Below are 13,680 nucleotides of genomic sequence, written 5' to 3' on the forward strand. Positions count from 1 at the left end.
TTGCGTGATGACGTCATCATATGACGCCACAGGTCATAAATTTTTATGACATCGTCGTGACGTCATCATATTACATCTTCGCTTGGTCAAAATGGGCCGATCACGGAGGCAGTGCATGCCTCCGCTGATGTGCAGAAAGCTTGCACTGCCTCCGATCCTTGAGGCTGTAAGAAAACCACGTTTGGCGCAGAAATATATCGGAGGGAGGCAGGGAATGTTCAATACATTGACTAGAAGAAAAAGAAGATGGCTTTCGCCTTTCAGGCGTCTTAGATGAATGCATAAGGAACCATGTAAGATTTTTTTCTTTATCAATAAATGGAAATAAAAAAAAAAGACAATCGTGATTTCTTTCAGTTCAATTGGCAGAGTGGAAGGCAACAGTATGACGTACTAAGGCATTGGGGCGGTTGCAATAGCCTGAAATAAAAAATAAAACGCGAATACTATCAAACTCGAGTGCAAGTATCGAACCGGCAGCACGTCCTGACAGTCTGCCTGCGGAATGCTTACAGCGGGGATGGAGAGACACGCGAACATGCGGCATCTGCATCCTTTGCTGTTTCGCATTTATTTTCAAGTGGTTATAGCCTGGATGATTGATGAGAACACGACGTCATCCATGATACAATAAAAGATCATCTAGCATCTTTTTATTGCCACCATGTTTAGAGCGTGATGAAAACAGCGCGCCGCTATGCTCGCGTTTCTTTCAGTCCCCCTGGACCTGTGAAAGCCTGCAAGAAGCACAAATGCAATTAAACTCGGATGCATACACGAATTCGTGAGCTTCGTGATACGCGCGGGCGTTCAGCGCCAGCTTCCCGTAGTCTACTTGCACAGCGCCACCACGCGGCAGCGGCGAGCGGACGCGGAGCGCGCGCTCGACGGCGCGAGGAGAGCGTTCGCCCAGGCACTGAAAAATAGAGGAGGCACTGGTACGGTGCAAGCCTAACGGATGTCGCGGTAGCTTCCTGTGTGTTTTTACTTTACTTTAGATCATTATCCTTTAGGATGACGGTGGTCATCGAGTTCAAACTCGGTGGAGACCACCAGCGATTGGGTGTACCTGTTTGAATTCGTGACACCCGATTGGGTGTCGTCAACGGAGACTTCTGAGTGGCCCTTTTTTGTTTGGTCTCTGCGGTGGCCTCGGGACGCTTCCAGGGGAGCCGAGAGAGAGTCGCACCGGAGACGCCACGAGAGCAGGTTGCAGCGAGCGCTGCTCAGACTTGTCAAGAGTTATGTAGCGTGCAAGTGTGTGCAACCTATAATTAGGAAACTTAAGCCAAATAAATCAGTTTAGGAGAAAGTGTATGGATATGCTGTTTGTACGTGTCATCTCTCCGGCGGCGACCAAGTAGCGACCAGAACACCACCGCTACTATATATATAGTATATATATATATACTATATATATATATATATATATATATATATATAGATATATATAATATATATATATATATATATATATATATATATATGTATATATAAGCTACGTAAAACGACAATCTTTCACCGACAATGACACGCTACGGCCTTCGGGAAATATAGGGCAAGTCAATTTGGACGATGCGCACGCAGCACGTGTAAACATCCGTCAGGCAACAGAAGAAAAACAGAGAAAAAAAAAAGAAAGAAAGAAGGCACATGTCACGCAGTATACTTATTGGTAACGCGACATCCCTAAACTACAGCTGTTGTTGCTCGAGCGGCAGTTCCCGCTGCAGCTGTGGCGCATAACTCTGACCTGCGGAGAATGGACGCGTCAAACAGATACCCGTAACGCATTCGCTCGCTTCCTCCTGCCTTCTTTTAAAAAGACACCCCAAGGGACGCCAACTGTGTTTAGAGTGTACCGGAGTACCGAACGCGTTCAAACTCGGTTTAACCGAGTTCCTATATGCCTCCCTGCTCCGTTTTGTTCGCGCGCGAAACAATTCTCGCCCACCCAAGGGCGCGCAACGCGCCCGTATACCTAGCTTTTGTTTCCTTCCCGTAAGAATCCAGCAGCAGCCGCGTCACCCTCCGCCAGCGCCACCTACGTACTAATCCACCCACCGGCTCCACCAATTACACGTCTCTCCCCCTCTCCCATTTGTTCGCACATGTAGTTTCCTGTTCTTCCTCTTCTTCACACGCCCCGTTGCTTTTTCGAGTCAAGTCGAGACGTAGCTGTTGCTCGTATCTCGGTATAGCGACGCCTCTGTTTTCCTCCTCGACTTCCAGTCAGTTTATATCTTCTTCTACATCCGCAGAGGAGGGCGCTGTTAGTAGTGTTTCGTTTTGCCCCAAACGTGGCGCCCCTAGGTTTTGTGAGCCCTCCCCCCCTTCTGCTTTCTCTGTCGCTCTCTCTCTAACATCATCTATATATATATATATATATCTATCTATCTGTATTTCCTCCTCACAAACAGTGGTGGGTGAATGTTGCCTCCTCTCCTCTCTATCAACAACCCCTGCCCAATATTTCTCTAACCGAATCTGTCCGCTGTCTCCCTCTTCCGAAGAAAACTGAGTGGTGGCCAAATGTTGGCTCCCCTCATCTCTCTACCCCATCCCACACCTTCTCTCCAACTTCATCTATCTATACATCTGCATCTCCCTTCTCGCAAACAGTGTTGAGCGAATGCTGCCTCCTCTCCCCTCTACCAACAACCCCTGCCCCATATTTCTCTAACCGAATCTATCTACTCACCCCCCCCCCCACCTCCCCTCCGCCCAAGAAAAAGGAAAAGAAAGAAACTGAGTGGTGGCGAATGTTGCTGCTTCATGTCTCTATACACTTTCTCTCTAACTACATCTGTCTATAGATCTGACTTCAATTCCTCACAAACAGTGGTGGTTGAATGCGGCCCTCTGCAAACCTCTCTACATGCTCTCTTTCCCATTTTCGCGCTAGCAACAGTAGTGTGCGTGGGGGTGGGGAGGAGGCGGGGAGGGAATTAATGTTGATATGGAAGGAAAGTGTGGGTAGACGTAGTGCCGTAACTGCCGCTCATCTCCCCCACCACCAGCCCCCACCCCGCCAACTCCTCACAATAACAACAATCTCCTCCATGCCCCCTCTCCTTCCTTCTCTCTCTCTCTCTCTCATTCAAACAAACACAGCACCACTGTTGTGTCATTTTGAGAGAGTGCGAAAGAGAGTTGACGCTGGTGGACAGATGAGGAGAGGAGGGCAAACACCCATCAACGACGCTGGCTTAACATTACCCAGGATTACACGCACTGGAATAACCGAGAAAGTGGACGGGGGAACGACCGCCTTCACAGCTCACTCAGTTGGTGGGGCATATCGCACGTGTTAATGATGCGAAGGTCGCGGGCTCGGAGCCTACCGGCGACGATTTTCTTTTCTTTCGACCAGGTTTTAATCCGTAACCCCTTGATTTCATAATTACTACGCGGTACACTTTACGTGTATATTATCTATGTTTCAATTAATGAGCAATGTAATAATATGAAATGATTGATTCAAAAAGAAACAACGATTAAAACCCACAAATAACGTCCACTGTACTTGCGTCCCTCGGCTGTGTTTTCTATTGATTTCATATGTGCTTTGTCCAACAACAGCAACAATAAAATGTTCAGCCGGTTCCACGCAGTGAAAGCAATCGAGCAAGCGAGGCTGCAAGCGCGCGAGCGCATGTGATTGGCTAGAGAGATCACGTGGTGTCGTAAATCCGCCGCCAGATTTGAAATGCGCGCCCTTACACATTTCGAGCATCACCTCCATCATCATTTCGATCGTCGTCATCATTGTTATTTCCAGCACATCATCGACATTTCGTTTTACTTATTTCTTTATTCACTCCAACCTCCCCATTTGGTCACGTCACCTGCGTGACTACTACTACTACTACTACTACTACTACTACTACTACTACTACTACTACTACTACTACTACTACTGGTACTAATAATATTACTACACTACTACTACTACTACTACTACTACTACTACTACTACTACTACTACAGCACTACTAATACTAATACTACAGTATTATAAATACTACTACTACTACAGTACTATACTACAGTACTACTACTACTGTACTATACTACCTCTACTACTACTACTACTACAGTACTACTACTACGACGACGACGACGAGACGACAGCACTGAGTAGACTAAGCCAACTTCGGCGTAAAAAAAATAAATAAATAAAAACCGGGTCTCTCTATGCGTTTGCCCTCGTGTCTTTCATTCGTGGGAAGGATAAGTACAGATAGATAGATGCAGTTGGATAGATGGAGTAGTAGCAGTCGTGAATGCTGCGTGCTCGCTTATGGGCGATGTCGTGGGGAGTGGAGGAGGCCCCGCGCGACGCCATGCACGTCGTCGTCGGCGGCGGCCGTTCAACTCGGCGGAAGGAGGCGCGTAGTGGGGGAAGTGTGCACGTCATCGCTGCTTCGCTCGAAGGTCGCGGCTTCCTGTTGAGACGACTGCTTTCAGCGCGAGCGAGAGAGAGAAAAAAAAAAAAGAGAACGGCTCACGTTCACCACGAGCTGCGAAGGCGGCACACGCGTTCGCCCGACGCCCTTAACGAAAGACGTACACTAGAGGCACGCGCCGGATCATTCAAAATCTCACAGTAAACGTCTAAGCCGAAAGCATAAATATGTTTAGACTGATAGGTAATAACACTGTCACGCGAGAAAACTTTGTCCATTGTACCTAATGACATTTACATTTACTGTGCATTCCAATGCCTCCGGGATCGGAAGCATTGGAAGCTTTCTGCCCCCCCCCCCCCCCCCCCCCATGTTGTTTGGCAGTGCCTTCGGGATCGGTCCACCTTTAACCAAGCGATGATGCCATGTGATGCCGTCATCATGTGACGTCATAGTGACGTCAGAAAATTTGACGACCAGTGCCGTGATCACATTATGATTTGTTTGCATCATTCGTGTTGACGCCGACCATCCCTTTGTCACGTTTAATGATGCATCTAAGGCTTTCGCCTTAAAAAATAATAGGGGACACAGACAAGCGCTTGTCTGTGCCCTCGCTTCGTCCTTCCGTTCATTATTTCCGCGCTGTTAACGTCACGTCGGTTATGAAACGAACATCGTCACGGTGTACAGGCGTCCGCTATCGATAACGTAAGCGGAAACCGTAACGATCCCGAAGCGCACACATTAGATAAACAGAAAATAAAAATAAAGGGCATGAGCGGCAATCCATGCTCGTTCGCCTGCCGCGCCAACAACGCGGAACTGTGCGCACTCCCCAAGATGTGACGGAAGGACTCAAGGGGGGTCCGAGCGATGACGCAAGTGGCAAAAGATTAGATTATACAGCTGGCCAGCGATATCAGGGCGTGCGTGCGTGCGTGTGTGTGTGTGTGTGTGTGTTGCAAGTCGCTTGCGACATGCAAGATAGTCGTGACAGGGAGGGCCACTGCATACCAGTGTTCACGAAAAAAACCAGGCCGGGCCAGCAAATAAATGAAAGTACACAAAAGGGGACGCAAAGAGTTAGGGTCGATTCCACGAAAGATCGAAAAACGGTGTATATTTGATGTTTCCGATTTTCCTGATAATTTTGTATGTTGTGCACATATGACTGCACAGCACGAAATCGCAGTTCGTTTTCAAATAAAAATTTTTTTCATCACAGGAAAATTCGACAAGTGTCGCCGGTTGACGACGACCATTTTACGAAGAGTGCGTTTTCGTAAATTCGCGATCATGCTGGCAGCTACTGAAGCTATATATTACAAATATCTTTCTTTTTGGCGGAAGTAGAAGTAAAGAGGAAATAGCTGGTATGATTTCATGGAATTCTGAGCAAATTATGTATTTTTAAAAATTCACGAAAAACGCTGCGTTTTTGAAAATTAGTCAAATTTGGGACGCTATGGCTACTTCTGTGAACATCTCAGCTTGTTCATATTTGCAGTGTGAATAGGCCTTTATGTGAATAATGAACCTCTGCATTTGTATTTCTCTAATAATTTTCAAAGTAGTAAATTTTCATGCTCGAAACACCAAAAAGAGAAAAGTGCTCCTCGATTAAAAAATCTATAATAAAAAAAACCCAATCTCAATTTTGTTCAAAGTCCCCCAAAATGTTCTCAAAGGACTGCAGAATGATATTATGAAAAAACATGTTGCATCATTTTTATTAGCACAAAAGCAGAAAATGTCAAACATTGTGTTTCCAGAGCATGGTGGCTACTGCGTAAAGGACATCTCTAGTAACAAGAAAATACAGTAACACGTCTTTTTTCTTCTCTGAGCTTCGCTAAACAATAGTAATGATCTATTGTCGGAAAGTGGGAACTGTTTTGTAAAGAAAAAAAGATCGTTCCAATTAAATGCATTTGCGTGGTTTGCGACTTCACGCCAGTGTTAGACATCCCCCATTCAACAGTAGGCACTTTCAGTTGTAGCCTCCTTTTCTTTCATCTATTTCAGTTGAGTATAATTCATATCTTGAGTGCTAAAGAACGCATTCCCTCCATGCGTCTCTTATGATGATGTGCTGTGCCAGAAATGAGAGACTGGTATAAAAGCCAAGGTCTCTAAATGAATTTCTGGAGAGCGGTCGCCAAGACGTGTGGTTTTTGTTGGCCCAAATGTGTACGTTGTCAAACCTTATGTGATCAATGCAGAGTTTAAAAAGAATCGATTACGTGAAGATCGGTGGCAGCAGTTTTGGCCACGGACAAAACACGTTTTGTTTGCATTGCATCTGCTTTGTTTTGCATCTCCTTGTATGTCTTGAAGCAGTGCTGGCAGATCTGGTCTCCCTCTTGAATTGAGCGCGCATCCTACTTCATGACCCTCCGCAAAAGAGACTCGATACGATATCTTCTACATAACGAAAATTCCGCTGCAGCGGAATTTTCTTTATGTGCACCACGAGGCAGTCCGTACAAAATCTCGGTCATGGCTATAACGCCTACCCGTAGCCACCTTCAGAGCGTAGGACAGTGATCGCATCAAAGTGAAGCACAATTTGGATGCTTAACTTCTGTCTCAGGTGGTGTTTGGCTGACTGGCACAGCCGTGCTCGTTGCTGTCGTCTGCTCAGGCGGGCGTCTATCGCGCCGCCCTTTGCACCTGTCCGCCTAACGCATGCTACTCCGTTTACACGAGTGCTTGTAGCGCGGGCCACTCGATCCGCGCGGTGCGGATCCAGAGACCGGGCGGGAGAGCGACGAGCGGTGAAAAATGTATCGTGTAACCAACGCAATCGACACCCCAGCATTTTCTCGTGCAGAGCGACAAAGCCTGGCAAACAATGTGTGGCTGCTGTGCTTAGGTTGCACTGCGGTACTCGCCGTTCCCCACTGTCGCTATTTGCGATTTCTCACATTCTTACAATGCATGATCGACTCAGCTACACAAATTTCGCGTTTAGCTTCGTTGCTTTTATATAGGTAAGCGCATTTACTTAAAAAAATTATCCAGAGGAATGAAAATGTCCGTGCTGCCCGTCGACGAGGAATATAAGTGGTGTCGCAAATGCATTTAATTGGAACGATCTTTTTTTCTTTACAAAACAGTTCCCACATTCCGACAATAGATCATTACTGTTGTTTAGCGAAGCACAGAGAAGAAAAAAGACGTGTTACTGTATTTTCTTGTTACTAGAGATGTCCTTTACGCAGTAGCCACCACGCTCTGGAAACACAATGTTTGACATTTTCTGCTTTTGTCCTAATAAAAATGATGCAACATGTTTTTTCATAATATCATTCTGCAGTCCTTTGAGAACATTTTGGGGAATTTTGAACAAAATTGAGATTGGGTTTTTTTTATTATAGATTTTTTAATCGAGGAGCACTCTTCTCTTTTTGGTGTTTCGAGCATGAAAATTTACTACTCTGAAAATTATTAGAGAAATACAAATGCAGAGGTTCATTATTCACATAAAGGCCTAATCATACTGCAAATATGAACAAGCTAACGTGTTCACAGAAGTAGCCATAGCGTCCCAAATTTGACTGATTTTCAAAAACGCAGCGTTTTTCGTGAATTTTTAAAAATACATAATTTGCTCAGAATTCCATGAAATTATAAGAGCTATTTCCTCTTTACTTCTACTTCCGCCAAAAAGAAAGATATTTGTAATATATAGCTTCAGTAGCTGCCAGCATGATCGCGAATTTACGAAAACGCACTCTTCGTAAACTGGTCGTCGTCAACCGGCGACACTTGTCGAATTTTCCTGTTATGAAAAAAAATTTTATTTGAAAACGAACTGCGATTTCGTGCTGTGCAGTCATATGTGCACAACATACAAAATTATCAGGAAAATCGGAAACATCGAATATACACACTTTTTTGATCTTTCGTGGAATCGACCTTGGGAGGCTCCATGGCGTTTACAAGCCGCCTCATCTGAAACATTGTATTGCCGTGTGACACTGTATTGCCGTGAAGTGCGAGGCATTCTTGAAAGACAATGCCCGATTGCCTGCGACAGTTGCTTAAAAATCGCACGGATAACAAACACACACGCAAACGCGGGCGCGTGTGTGTGTGTGTTCATAGGCGTGCGCAGGGTTTCCCTTTAGGGGGGGGGGGAACGTTCATCGCGGCGAGGCCCCGCCCTATTATGTCAATGTACGGGGCAGACTTGGCGCCCCTAGTTCTGAGGTGACTAGGGGGGGGGGGGGCGGCCGCCCCCATGCCCCCCTCCGCGCACGCCTGTGTGTGTGTGTGTTGCAAGTCGCTTGCGACATGCAAGATAGTCGTGACAGGGAGGGCCATTGCATACCAGTGTTCACGAAAAAAACCAGGCCGGGCGAGCAAATAAATGAAAGTACACAAAAGGGGACGCAAAGGGTTAGGAGGCTCCATGGCGTTTACAAGCCGCCTCATCTGAAACACTGTATTGCCGTGTGACTAATTATACGTCACGCAGCTGTTCTTATAAAGAGCGAGGCGTTCTTAAAAGACAATGCCCGATTGCCTGCGACAGTTGCTTAAAAATCGCACGGATAACAAACACACACGCAAACGCGGGCGCGCGTGTGTGCGCGCATAAGCGTGCGCAGGGTTTCCCTCGGGGGGGGGAGGGGGGGGGGGGCGAACGTTCATTGCGGCGACCCCCCGCCCTATTATGTCAATGTACGGGGCAGACTTTGCGCCCCCAGTTCTGAGGTGACTAGGGGGGGGGGGGGAGGATGGCGGCCGCCCCCATGCCCCCCTCTGCGCACGCCTGTGTGTGTGTGTGTGTGTGTGTGTGTGTGTGTGTGTGTGTGTGTGCACAACAGGATGGATAGGTGGACTAGGTGGTACTGCATATTGGAAAAAAAAAATTAGAGCGCAAAAATAAAACTTGCAGCTCGTGTGGTGTGGTGTGTGTGTGCTTGTCCTGCGGCGCCCTCTTAGCGCTCTAAGTTTTATTCCAAACACACAAATGTTCTATATCTGCCGTTGGAGCAAACCAGCCCACGTTTTATCTCTGCGTTTCAAGAGCGCGATCGAGCTCGACCGAGGCAACGCGCACAGCGGAAGGTGTCCCTCCTACCCTCCACGTCGTCGCGATAACCGCGCCGAGTTATAAGCGCTCAAAACGCAACGCCTCTGCAATCGCCTTTAATCGTCTCGATTAACATGGGGCATTAAAGAGAGGAACGGCGCTCTCTAAACAGGCGATAACGGACGCGCCACAATCTGAGGGGGAGAAGCGAGGTGCCCGTCAGTCTCTCCTTCAGCGCTCCGATATGCACGCAAGGACACAGGACTAGGATGACGAGACAAGCCGCAACGCATGCACAAAGAAAGAAAGAAAGAAAGAAAGAAAGAAAGAAAGAAAGAAAGAAAGAAAGAAAGAAAGAAAGAAAGAAAGAAAGAAAGAAAGAAAGAAAGAAAGAAAGAAAGAAAGAAAGAAAGAAAGAAAGAAAGAAAGAAAGCGCTCCCCCCTCGCGGCGTCAACTGCACTTTCAAAGCGAAGTTCACGTTACGTAACCTTTCTCCAGGTGTATACCATCGCGTCGATAAAACGCGAGGTGTCCCAACACGGCGGGACGAAAGAAGGAGCATCCAAACATTGTAAAACATACGCTATAATGAATAACGCTAATACATAGTCAGCTTAAGGCTATCATGAAACCGCGCGAGCTTATAATGACGCCCCGAAAGTATACAGCACAATGCAGTGGGTTAGGAGGAACGCCGCAGTGTGGATCGCTGCGGATATAATTTCGACCCCTATAACAAGAACGCGAGATTCATTCTTACTATTATTACTGTTATTATTATTAGCGGCACGAGCCCCGAGTGACAATATTGTTTCTCTTCCATGCACTTCCGGTCGAGCAATTACTTCCGGTTTTAAGAATATCCATAAGAAGTCTTCTAAAAAATAGAAATCAACGCTTCGGGTTCACGTTAAGTATTATACTGGATACATATGATATTGGAGCATAAGTTTACTTAGGACAAGAGCCACAGGGACCGACAACTGATTTTTCTCGACCGAGTTTTTTACGGCGCGACAGGAAGCTCACCCTTCGTAGCGTTTGTAGCTGCAGTGGTTTATCCTAAAAGCATGTAGTTATTTTATAAGCAGTATTTTTCGATCTGAAAGGCTCCAAACACGCGTGGAGGCTTGCTCCAGCAACGCTGAGAATTGATAGCGATGCCGCTAGCCCTTGTGAAAGCTGTCGCTGTTATGCTTTCGCAGGATATGCTTAACCACCTTTATTTTCAGCTTTCCAACCATTTTTTGAAAATAGCAAGCTGTTACAATGAGATAAGTGGTTTTATGTACCTTCCCGGTATTTGTACAGCGCTGTGTGCGCCTGCGCCCAAGGTTGCCTGCGCCTGTGTCATGGATGGCTTGTCCCAGCGTCGTTACTCTCTCGATACATGAGCCAAGCCAAGTAATCGAAAACGTAACTGTGCATATGCACGGCCGCACCGAGTAGCAGCGCGCGTCATTTCTGAGACGAAGTGTAGGTAGCAAAACTATGTCGCTCCAAAATCTTAGCGACCTGGAAACTGCGTGCACGATTGCATGAGCACGCTGAAAAGTTGCTCAAGACGCGCTGACGAGCATGGGATCATTACGTCACGCGAAGGCAGCGCCACTTTAATGCATACTACTAACGCAGGCCTACATGTACATTATTATGGAGTAATTAATACCTTTTAATATAAAGAAACGAACGATATCTCAATATATACTAACAAAAAAATCGTCGACCGCATACAGCAATCAACGGTCACGTGGCCGTCTTCATCGGATCATTCATGTTTTTGCCGCCAGAGCCGCGCAGGTCATTTTTCGCGACTTTCAATTGAGAAATAAAAATATAAATCCATCTCCCACGAAAAAAAAAACAGGGTTGGTTTGAGCCAGTACGACGGACAATCTTTACATCAGTGGAGTCAACTAATTTCACATTCTGGGTAGTTATCGGTCCCTTTAACTGTCAGGATAACTAAGGGAAATTAATCGAATGAGTTCACTGAAAGAGCAAGCGCTTCCATTGTGGGCAGCTGCGATCGGTTGCGGCACCTGGCGGAGCAGATGTCAACCACGCGCTTCCTTTTTACGTGGCCTCCGGGATCAGCTACGGCAGAGCGACGAAACACAATGTAAACTCCAGGAATACACCAGAGCGCACAAACACCGACGTGCGACTACCACGAACCAGGGTCGCCTCATTATTATTATTATTACTATTATTATTAGTGTTACATGCAACAGCGCGGACGTCAAAATCGCTTAACGTAGTGAGAAGTTGGGCTAGTTGGTTCATACTGTGCAAAAGATAAAGAAACAATCCGCCAGGCGAAGAAACATGCTCTTTCCTGTACCTCCCTAAAGAAAATGGGTTTAGATAGTCTATAGACTGTCTAAACCTTTTTTTTTTTTGTAAGGCCTTCGCCGTGCGTTGCGTCTTTACCATTTGCATTGTAACTCGTCTTTCGTCTTTGCGCGCTGTACTTCTTACAACTACGTAACGTGCACAGTCCGTCGAGCGCACACTTTTAAACACTGCGATAACGCTCACAGGAAACAACGTTCACGGGATCACTGCGACGCGAATTCGCGCGAGGTGATGATAGTGCAAAAAGGCAACGCGACTCGTTTTCTTTTTTCTGAGAAAACGATTGCGAGATAAAAACTCACGTGTCTCTGGGAACCATCAAACATCGTGCTCGGAGCGGCGAAACAAAAGAAAACTTAAGATAAGCGGGACGACACGTTGAAAAAAAAAAAAGAGACAGTGCGACCTGTGAGCGTTGCGGGTCGCTTGCGAAGAAGCCATACAGAAATGTATAGTCGTGAGCAATACGAGCTGAAACACAGAAATTACCTTTTAAAGGTCGTAGCGGCTGAACGCAGTTGTTAAGCGCAAAGGTGTTCATGACACTGAATGCCCAAGCAGATGGGTATCTCTGGAAATCCAGTACGTCACATTCGTATGAGTACGTTACAAGTGATCGTTGAATAAACGCGATTTCGGCGTTCCAGCTCATATTGCTCACGACAGTACTTTCGTAAAGAGTGGCAACTCGAGCGGTTTCGCGGCCGAGCTAGTAAGGGTGTGAAAACCCGGCATGGTGGCGTGGGTAAACGCGCTTCCACTCGTTAGTCGGAACCTCTAAAGCCCGAACCACACGTACGCTGGTCGAGCCCGCGCTGTACGTTGGCTGTACGCGCTGCGGAGGCCGCGCATGCGCAGACGAAGCAAGCGCGGCAAAACGCGCTCGGTACGCGAGTGTTCGCGGCGACTGATATCGACCTTGAAACGGCGCGCGTTCGGAAGCGCTTGGAGCCCTGCAAATACGCAACTGTGGCATGGCTGTTACCAGCACCGGCTTGACCGACGGATGATGATACACATCATGTGAAAAATTTTAGTTCTTATTTACTTTTGCATGCATCTAACAATAAAAAAGGTAACAGAAGGAGGTTTTGTAAGTATTCTGATGAACTATCAGTAATTTTGTACGAAACGATGTCTTGCATTGCACGTTTGAGGAAGCGCGCGCTCGCGTGCGCCTACGCGCGTAGTGTGTGGGTGGAAACCGCCATATCTGACGCCCGGGCTGCGCGCGCTGACGCGCGCCCCGTGCGCGTTTGGGAGCGTACGTGCGGTTCGGGCTTAACAGCCGTCTCAGGAGGACCGTCGAAACGCGAGTTTAGCATTAAATTACTGCAAGGGAACACATTTTACTGGTGTGCACAGTTCTCCCCTTACAAAAATGAATTTAGACAGTCTATAATAGACTGTCTAAACCCATTTTTAGACAGACTGTCTACATACAATTTTGTAAAGGTCCATGTCGGCTCTACATCGTGTCCTGAAGAGGACGAACTCTGCAATGAAACTGAGGTGCGCAAATTAAATCTGTCATATTGTCCCGATCAAAACTAGGAACTCTGCGCTTGCGTAGTTCAGTCCAGCATTACACGTGACCAGAACAAAATGCCTCGTTGCTAGACAGTGCCATAGAGCGTCAGAACATCAGCGCACCGATGAAGACAGAACGACGGTTTGTGAAGGGTCAAATGATGAGCTGACAGCGAGCCTGGTTCTGCAGAGGGGTCCAGGGACGCGAGTCGACGAACAACCGCTCAAAGTCCACCGACAGCCGCAACCATTTGCGTAGCCAGAAGCCCCACCCCCCCCTTCCTGAAAGTTATTCAATACTGCATGCGAATATATATATTTAAAAGGTGAACATT

General features: G+C 46.9%; 1 protein-coding gene across 1 annotated transcript in view; it reads right to left on the reverse strand.

Annotated features, from left to right (window-relative positions):
- LOC119371673 (homeobox-containing protein 1) overlaps positions 1-13,680 on the reverse strand; it is a 210,869-nt gene that overhangs the window by 84,719 nt on the left and 112,470 nt on the right. The window lies entirely within an intron of this gene.

This window comes from Rhipicephalus sanguineus, chromosome 10 (assembly GCF_013339695.2).
Source record: "Rhipicephalus sanguineus isolate Rsan-2018 chromosome 10, BIME_Rsan_1.4, whole genome shotgun sequence".
Taxonomy (NCBI): Eukaryota; Metazoa; Arthropoda; class Arachnida; order Ixodida; family Ixodidae; genus Rhipicephalus; species Rhipicephalus sanguineus.